A 10,629-nucleotide genomic window follows, 5' to 3' on the forward strand; every position below is an offset into this window, starting at 1 on the left:
CGTTTTAAACTTTAAGAAAATTTCTCGCGATATTATCGCAAGATTTTTCATAAATCTCGCGATATTTGTCACTATGCCCACCAGTTACTATTCAACTTACGATTGGGTTTTGAACCTACAACATCCCACCACAAGGCGACATGCACTGACATCTCCTACCAACCACTTGGAGCCCCGCTGGTGGAATCAGAGGCCTAATCGCACTGGCTATGTTTGTCATACTTACAATCGTTGTCTTGATAGTGTAAACCCGTGGCGCACCTCTTGCCCACCCTTGCTTCGGAATAATGCAAGGGAGTGGCGCCGAACCGCATCCGAGATCCAGGAGAGGAGTTTTATGTCACCAGAATGACGACCGTAAGTTTGGCAATCTCAGTCAGTATAATCAGTTCTTTGGTCCTCGGTTTCTTTGAGTAATAAATCCCAAAAAAAAAAAAATGTGACACGTTTGGAGTGTCCCTGTGACATAGCTTCCAGCATCGAGCCTCTGTGTTTCCCAGCTATATACCACAAATATTGCCAATATTTTTAAAATATTGTGATTTTATTTAGGGATGTAAACGGGTTGTGCCCAGTTGGTGTTACTGAGTCCAACCTAATTAGATATAGCATAATTGGATCTAATTTGGATTCAGAGTCCTATAGGAATGGTATAAACCCAAATCCAGGGTTACCAAAAACTTCACTTACATGTGAGAAACTTGTTTCCTAGAGAACCGTTTTCAAAACTTATAGGAAACTTCTAAAAAAAGCATGAGAGCCCCGTTGTCCATCGAGTGAAAAATCCATTACACATCACATGGGAAACCTACTTTATATGATAAACTTGTTTCTCTTATTGGGAAAACATGTTCTGGTATTTTTCTATAATTTTTTAAATAATATTTTTACAATGAAAAGTTCTGGTAAAATTTTAGTTACTTATTTTAGTTGTAATCAATAATCATGTATTTTATAAAAAAATATTAATCCTTACTAGTTGTCATAATATTAGTAAAAAAGTTAAGTTTTTGTAAACTTATAATATTATTTGTCCACATGTGGACTATTTGCAGTTTTGCTTTATACACGCGCATATAGGAAAAGTGGTAGCTGCCTACCACCAGCGAACGGTGTTTTTGGTTATTTTTCACAAATCTGACCCTGCCAGTGTGTTCGGTTCGGCATGATCGATTTGTTAGAAAACGATACTTGGATCATTTTTTAATAAGAAGATAATTTTTAAGCCTTTAATATTTATGTAAATCTTAATAGCATTGATTTTTAAACCTTATAAAAAACTATATATGTACTGGAATCAGGGCAAACCAAGAGTTCATTGTTATAAAATAAAGCATGTAGAACCCATTTGTACGGTCAGATATAAGGAAAACATAAAAAAAAAAACTTTAAAAACCCAATAGGCTGGCGGTAGGCTAGAAAAGCATCCTAGCCTATTTCGAGGAAAACCAGTCCGATGATACCGGTTTATATATATATATATATATATATATATATATATATATATATATATATATATATATATATATATATATATATATATATATATAAAGAGAGAGAGAGAAGCAAGCTGGGGCATGTGGCAGAGGGATTCGAACCTGGGCCTTCAGCTTGGCACAGGACCCAGCTTACCACATGGGATACCACCTCGGTGGTAAAACAAAGATAGTGATTTTGTTAGACTTGGAAGCCTACAAAAGTCATCTCCCTTGAGTTCTTGACTTGACCTGGCTAGCTTATATTTAAATTATATTCTAGCAAATGTCTCATGTCAACTGGACTTTGGGTTGGTCCAAATGGACCAACTTGCCGTGTTGGTGAGGGTAGAATTCGCCAGTGCGTCTTTTCACAACTTGCCAAGGCTTGGACCTGGGTATAGTTTGTGAAATTTTATACCCGACCTGAGTTTTGATTACGATCCGCTAATTTTCAATGTAAAAATGATTAAAAATATGGTTTTAGCAGGTATGGTTCATGTAGTTCTTATCGGGGACCTGATTAGATCTGGGTCCAAACCCGATACCATACCCAAAAATTGGGTCCAAGTCTGGTACCACTTGGGTCCGAACCAAACCCGACATGTTAACACCCCTAGTGGTGTTAGGGTTGTCAATGGGTTGAGTTTAGTTTGCTCTTTGAACCAATGTTATCAGTATCAGTGCATATAGGCTCGGCAGAAAATTGACACGATTTAGGGGCGAATCTTCTATTTTTAATAAATACAAAAAATACTAAAAAATAATTACTAATATTATTTTAATAATTTAAACATGTGTAACATTATGATTGACACGTAATATTTTTTGGCCGATACAGAACAATTCCCTTAGAGTATCGGTATCAGCCGATACAGCTGAATCGGTGGCCAAACGATTCAGGGCCGATACCAATACTGACAACATTGCTTTGAACCCACTCAAATAACAAATTGTCAGATTCGGGTTTTACTGGTCACAAAAATAAAATCTCAAATTCTTTTATTTATATTATTTTGATTTAAAGGGCTGTTTATCATTCTTGATTATATCTTTTTGTTGATATGAATGCCAACTTTTTTTAGATGTTGGCAGCTCTATTTTGATTAAAAGGGCTGCCTATCATGCTTGACTATGACATATCTTTTTGTAGAAATGAATTTCAATTATAATGGATATTGTTAACTAAATTTATTTATTTTTTATTCATCACTTGCAATTTTGCTATCCTCTTTGTGGGTATTTGTACATGTATAAGTGTATGGTTATTGCATGAGATCTCATGGACATCTGTTCATCTATTTGTTTGGTTTTATGGCATGGTGGATATGTGAGACTATTTTTTTGCATAAATCCAGATTGTTGCATTCTCTTGATGGATACTTAGCGGCCAACTGTTATTTTGCTAAGCATGAGCTATTGGAGAAGTTTGAAGTTGGTATTTTGAACTGTTAGGAATCAATGTGGAACCTCGCATTTTCTTTAATTCTATCATGTTATATGCTTCGTTTTTGAACTGACTATAAATAGTCATTGCATATGTGGTATTGTAAATCAATAATTGGAATTCTGCAGAATGTTCAGATAATTGAATTCAAAAAATGTGTAGAAGACTATGGGGTTGAAGGTGAACCTGATTTTAGTTGTCTAAGAATATTGAACATGCAGGCCATTTGCAGGATTTTGATTTTTTTTTATATATATATTTACACGAAGAAACCGCCCCCAGGATCATAGACCTAGCCACGCTGGCTCTGCCGGAAAAACTTACGATCACTGTCCTGGCAGCGGCGAGCTGGTGAGCTTACTGCATGCTTGGAAATTATGTTTATTATCTTGAAAGGTTTTCCTTATTTTAAGAAAATTGGCTAGCAGTTCTTGCTGGCGGATCTGTCATTTTTGTTGTAAAAAATTCCTGTGTCAGATCTTTGCTCTGTTTTGGTTGTAACAGAAAAATTAAATCGTATAAAGGTATCTTTGCTTCTTTTTTGTATAGACTAGATGCTACCCATCTGTAAATACAGTGCAATTGTACATGTTCAGCTATGAATGTTTAAGATCAAAGAATGTTACATATCAATGTAAGCAGTGAGAGTTGTGGTATATCTTGAGTCTTGAGTCTTGGCCCTTTTCTTCGGCTAAGTCAGTAACTTGAGGTCGAGAACCACATCCAAATCAAAAGTCTCAAAATTTTACTTTTTCATGTGAAGAACATGGATAACATGGGCACGCTATGCTGAACAAAAAAATATTCTTTTCGTGTGATGAACATGGGTAGATGCTATATGCTGAAAAAAAAAAAGTATCTTTTCATTGCGATGGGCATGGATAGTTTAAGACGAGATGCAATGCTGAAACAAAAATACTTTTTCATGTGACAAACATGAGCAGTCGCTATTCTGTAAAAAAAAAAAAATTATGCTATGGAAATGAGCAGTTTAGGACGAGATGCTATGCAGGAAAAAAAAAATAGCCACAAGATATCACAATATTTTTCCCATACCCAACCTCCTAATTTTACCTAAATTTAGAGGCATTTCTAAGGATTTTGCCCTTCCGCTAAAATATGAATCAGCAAAACTCATCAGCGAAACTGAGATTCATCTATACAGTTTTAGCGAAAGTCACCATTTCAGCGAAACTGAGTTTCACCTATACAGTTTTAGCGAAACTCAACTTTCGCCAATGAAACTCAATTGTAATAGAATGGTGAATAAAAGGGCATCTAAATTCTAAAATATCCAATAAATAACATGAATATAAGAAAAAAAAATCATCGTATTAGATAATTAGAGTTTAAATTGTAAAGAGAGATAGAGAGAGTTGCAATGGGCTAAAAGACTAAAACCCAAAGTCTGAAGCCCAACCATGATTGTTCAACTCCCAATTAATATCCCATGCCACGAAGCCTCAATGTTGCCAAGAAGTAGACTACTCTTCTCAAGTTTGCATGGCATAGGAAAAACCTAAGCATTAATGATAAGAAAGAAGAACTAAATAGAAAGTTTTACCGTTTTTACTTCTTGGTTTTCTTCTAAAAAAACTTTTAAAAACTAGATGTATTAAATGTCTCAACTCCAAGAGTGTAGGTCAAGTTTGATCAATTTAGGGCGAGTTGGCCTGTTCAAGCAGAGTTGACGAGTTTAGGCAAAAAAATGAGACATTCTTAATTGGTGACTCATTGGATACCTATCAAGGACCGAGTCAACGAGTTTGCCAACCTTAGTAGTGGTGGTAGTGGTAATGGTGGTGATAGAAATGTTGATGGATGGTGGTGGTAACGGTGGTGATGAAAATGTTGATGGATGGAGGTGGTAGTAATGGTGATGGTGATGATGGCAATAGTGGTGGTGGTGGCGGTGGTGGTGATAACAGTGATGATAGGGTTGATGGGGGTGGAGAGAAAGAAAAATTGTTGTAAAAATTAAAAAACAAAAGTTTCACAATTAAGATTTGTTAGTGCTATGGCAACTAAACTAAGTTTCAATATTTTGATGTATAGGTGAATCTAGATTGAGCTTTGCTGAAATGGTGAGTTTCATTAAAATTGTATAGGTGAATCTAAATTTAGCTGAAATGGTGAGTTTCACTAAAATTGTATAGGTGAATCTTAGTTTCACTGAAATGAAATAGTGAGTTTTACTATTTCATGTTTTATCACTATTTCATGTTTTAGCAAAAGGGTAAAATCATCAGAAGTATCTTCAAATTCATGAAAAATCAGGTAGGTATGCGAGGAATATTGCGATATCTTTTTGCTACATTGTGAAATACCATTATTCTCAGGGATAGTAGAGGCTATGTTGAAAAAAATTACTTATCTTACATGGGTAATTTAGGATGAGATGCTATGCTGGAAAAAAAATTGTGTGAACATTGGTAGATGCTATGCTGATTTGCACGGACCTAGTTCAAGCATTTTGAATAAGTCCAGACCACTATGTCACAGGTCAACCTAGTCAAAACTAAATCTGAACCTTAACCTCTCAAAAGAGGAAAATGCTATATTCACATATTTGTTTGGAAACTGGTACTTAGTCAACTATAAAACCAACACATCCTCTAGGACAACTTTAAAATGGATTTGGCAAGTGCTTGCAAGAATTTTGATGGTGCTCCCAAACAATCAGGTGGAAAATACCAAATCCATAGGATTTGTGGATTCATACTTTCCTCCTTAGCTACCTCCAACTGGCAGCTCCCAAATGGAGCGCAAAAAATCCAGTTCTTAACTTCAGATCATAGCAGAGCCCATCTACTTGCCAGGGACTTAAGTTTGCATATATTGGCACTTTATGCTTGGTAGCTGGAAGGCTTCACTTTCTTTACATAAATGCTTGATCCTGACTTTGGAAGTAGACATTAATTCCCACCAAACTAGTATGAGTCTCTATCCTATATTTGAGCCAAGTCTAGAAAAGAATCAAATATTACTTACTATGGAAAACTAGTAAACGTCTCTGTCCTCCAAAAATAATGGCATTCCTATCTGTTCTCAAAAGTCATGTATTTACACATTGATCCCATCAGTTTGCAATTATTTTCAATGTGATGTATTTCTGTTTCCTTTTAGACTTGGTTTTCTTTTTTATTGCACCTTTTATTTAGTAAACATTACAGGAAAAATGTGAAGGGCACCAAAGAACAAAATTTTCAATTGTTTTAAACACAATTTTTTTCACATGAATTTATTTATTTTTAATCTAAGCTAGGGCCGACAATGGGTTGGATTTGTTTCAGATACCCGGCTTGACCGAATGTTGGCAAATTCTGATATAACTGAGCAGAATGTTGGCAAATTCTGCTGTTTCCAAGAACTTTCCATCGTTCACAGCTTGGGTGGGTTTCAGCAGTAGTAGTTGGTTGTCTTCAGAAATACACAGCAGCAGGAAAATTCATCAGCAACATAAGATGAGTATAGCAGGAAATTCCTGTATCCACTGTTCACCCTAAGGATTCTAGTTGCGTCTAATAATTTTTTACATCTTCATGGCCCGGCGTCAACTGACAACATCCAAAGAGTTTTAGGACACAAGCCAATGTTGTTGCAGACACTACTAACATTAACACAACAGTTGATGGGTCTTAGCCTACGCATGTTCAAACATTTTAACTGTTGTGCAAATCTTCCCATGATACAACGGTAGCAGGTTGTGTGCCATAGCTGCAGCTCAGGTGCAAAGTGACTCACTAAAGGTGCATTTGGTGCTCTTTCCTGGACTCAGGAAGGTCTTCCAAGACGTGGGCCCCATGTTTTTTAGATGAGAAGGAGTTTGGAAGCCTTTAAATAAAACTCCTTCCCATCTAGAAGTTTGATTTTAAAAGCAGTTTTTGGAAGGGGAAAACCTAAACCTGTAATGGTTAGGTTTAGATCAGGGTTTGATTGGGTCTTCAAGTAGAAGATTTTGAGGGTATACATTCAAATTTTGAACTCAGTTGGTTAGGTCTAAGTCAGGCTAACAGGGCACAATAGTAACAGGTCAGAATGGTTGAGGTTCAGTTGGTGACAGTCAAGATAAAACAGGTTATGGTACAGAATTTTTATCTGACCATAGGAAACTAAAATTTATGAAAATTAGATAGTGTTAGGTAGAAAAGTGGATGAGTATTAAGAAAAAAAATCAGGATTAGACTCCATAGGGTTCGAGAGTTATGATTTTTAGAACAGGACCCAATTCTTGGGTTATACAGATTCAGGTTTTACAGTCTTGGCAAAACAGGTTTCACGATGAAATTTTTATCCCAGAGCGTGTCAAAAAATTATAAAAATTGGAAGACTGGAAATAAAAATTTCAAGGTCAAAGTCCAAGTGGGTTGGGATATATGATTTTTGGAACATGACCAATTTTCTAGGTTGTGCAAAATTCTGGTAATACACAGTCTAGAAAAATAGGTTGCACCACAGAATATTTATCTTAATATACATTCTTTCAAAAATTCTGAAATTTGGAGGATCAATAGAAGACAGTGCACAAAGTTACAGTAAAATTGTGAGAGTCAAATTCCAGGTATTTTGGTTTTTTGGATTTTTTAAATCTGGATATTTTTTTGGGTTCTGGAATAGGTTAGTCTGAACAGAATTACTTCTAAACAAGAACAAGAACTTGGTCACACAACCTCCAAATGAGATCCAGATCTCAGCTCCACTACTTTCAACACCTTTTCACACTTCAAAATAACCAAATAACATGAACAACAACGAATTCCTCAACAACACAGCAATTTTCAAGTGCCAAGATCAAGATTTTGAGAACTCTAACAACACTTTGTTATGACCTTGTGAATTCAATCAAGATTTGACCCAACATTCATGTATGCACTCAACAATCAAAATTCTCACTGTTTTTTCATATGTATGTGACCCAAAAGCTAACTCAACAATTTTGCAATAATTCTAAAAAAATGCGAGAGCTACATTAGGGTCTCCAACGTGGCTCTAGTGCATGCACACGTGAGTCAACCCAATCAAGCACCCAATTTCATATAGAATTTTAATTTTCTATAAGCTCAACTCCAATCGATCTTCAACAACAATTCAACATATATGACACCTAAAGATCAACTCAAATAAGATCTCATGCAAATGCCTAAAAAATTATCCATCTAGAAACACACTTAAAAGGTGGCTATGCATGAACATGCTTGAATTCAAGAAACACACCCAACTTCTACATAAATATGATATACCCACTCTACTAGAATGCTTTTAATCCCCATATGATGTTGATTAACATATCTTGGACTCAAAGTAAGATGATAAACAATTTCCAAGAATTTCTCAAAAAATCATCCAAGAGTTCCAAGCTTGGGAGCTCGATAATATATGGAACTACACACTAGAACTCAACCAATTTTAAAAGTAATCCTTCCAATTTTCCACCAAAGATAAGTTGGATGTTAAACTCACCTATTTTCACTCCTTCAATGGTTGTTCCTCACGTGAAAAGAGATTTGGAACTTGTTCTTGGATATTGATTTCCTCCATTTCCTCCATTTCCTCCATTTCCTCCAACCGAGTGATCTTCATAGCTGATGAAGTTCTTTGATGCGTAGATCTTTAATGGCAACACTTGGATTGTGGTAGCTCTGATACCAAATGTTATGGCAACACTTGGATTGTGGTAGCTTTGATACCAAATGTTATGAACCCTCCTTAGAAGGTCCAAGATAAGTAATGAAGGTAAGATAGGTAGGGGAGATGCGAGTTGGAAGAAGAAAAACAAGAGAGGAAGGAAGTGAGAATCGGCTAGCTTTTCATCATTTTCCTCACCTTGATAAGAGATAAAATTGAGATTTGCCTTCTTTACAAATTGTTCATCTGTTTGCTCTGCCACGGCATCCTTTCCGTGTTCATCATCAGGTTGGATTTCCTTTTATTCTACAATAAGTTGGCAACTGGTAAGGAGTTCAGATTCAGCAAGCAATTGGTCCTCTTCCTTGGACACTCTTATGCTGCAGAAAGATGAAAATAATACTGCTTTTTCTAGCTTATGTTCTGCACTCATTTTCTCAATCCGGTTTGCATCACTCTAATTATTGGCTTCTAAATTATGTTCATTACCTGATTCATCTTCCAACTCACCCTCTTCTTCATTATCTTTCTTGACCACTGTAATTGCTACTTCTTTCATAGGAGACCTATTGTACACTTGGATCTCATCTTTTAGAACCTGTTTTGCATAATTTCCTTCCATCTCATGCAATTCGGCAAAGAATGCTGCTAAATTCACATTAGTCAAAATGTGATCAATTACCTCACAAGGTTGTTGGAAGAAGGATGCAGGATCAGCTTGCTTTAGGATATAATCCATTTTTGTGTTCTCATCAATCTTTTCTTCAAAAAATTTGTTGTAATTTTGCATCTAACAAATTTCTGTTCAAGCGTTCATATTCAATTTCTTTTGTTAAACAGCTTGCATCATGATTTTCCAAGTCTTCCTTCAAGTGAAGTCTATCTTCATGGAGTAGGGACATGAATTCTTCATATCCTAAATCTAAAATGCCACATAGAGACCAATGTATTTTCTCTAAGGTCTCCTTGAGATGACTTAGGCTATCAAGAACCTTCATGTATGTTTCTCTAGCCAGCCGCTTCTCGATCTCAACATAGAGTCATTCAATGTTCTCAATTATTGCATTCACCTCAATCAAGGGTGGGTTCTGTTTACACCAATTAATCACAATCATCATACACATTAACTCCATATTCATCAAGTAAAAAATTATATTGATTTCATCACTCTTCGTGGCTGCCATCTTCTAGAGATCTCACTTCACACAGTCAACAATTTTTTTGTAACTAGTGCTGGAACTTGTAAATGCCAATTGGATTTTGTATTGGTTAGGTTTAGGCCAAGGCTTGATTTGGTATTCAAGTAGGGATATTGAGCGTCTACAATCAAATTTTGAACTTAGTTGGTCAGGTTCAAGTTGGGCTAACAGGGGTCACAATGGTAACAGGTCGGAATGGTTCAGGTTCAGTTGGTGACAATCAAGAGAAAACAAGTTATAGTGCAGAATTTTTATCTCAGACCACATAAACTAAAAATTATGAAAATTGGAAAGTGTTTGGTTGACACGTGGATGGGTCTATAGAAAACATTTCACGATTAAATTCCATAAGGTTTGGGAGTTATGATTTTTTTAACAGTACCCAATTTCCTGGGTTATATAGGTTCAAGTTTTACAGTCTTGAAAAAACAAGTTTCACTACAAAATTTTTATCTGAGAGCACGTGTTAAAAAATTATGAAAATTGGATAGTGTCAAGTTGACATGTGGATGGAATGGTTATAAAAATTTAGGGTCAAAGTCCAAGTGGGTTGGGATATATGATTTTTGGAACAGTTCCAATTTTCTGGGTTTTACAAATTTCTAGTAATACACCCGCTAGAAAAACATGTTGCACCTCAAAAAATTTATCTCACTATGCATTCTTTCAAAAAGTTTCAGTAAAATTTTGAGAGTCAAATTCTAGGTATTTTAGTTTCTGAGATTTTTTAAATCTGGACAATTTTTCGAGTTCTGGAATAGGTTGGTTTGAACAGAATTGCTTTTAACCAAGAACAAGAACTTGGTCACACAACCTCCAAATGAGATCCAAATCTCATCTCCACTACTTTCAACACCTCTTCACAATCCAAAATCATCAAATA

This window comes from Nuphar pumila, chromosome 4 (genome assembly GCF_984573655.1).
Source record: "Nuphar pumila chromosome 4, dmNupPumi1.hap1.1, whole genome shotgun sequence".
In the NCBI taxonomy this organism is placed as follows: domain Eukaryota; kingdom Viridiplantae; phylum Streptophyta; class Magnoliopsida; order Nymphaeales; family Nymphaeaceae; genus Nuphar; species Nuphar pumila.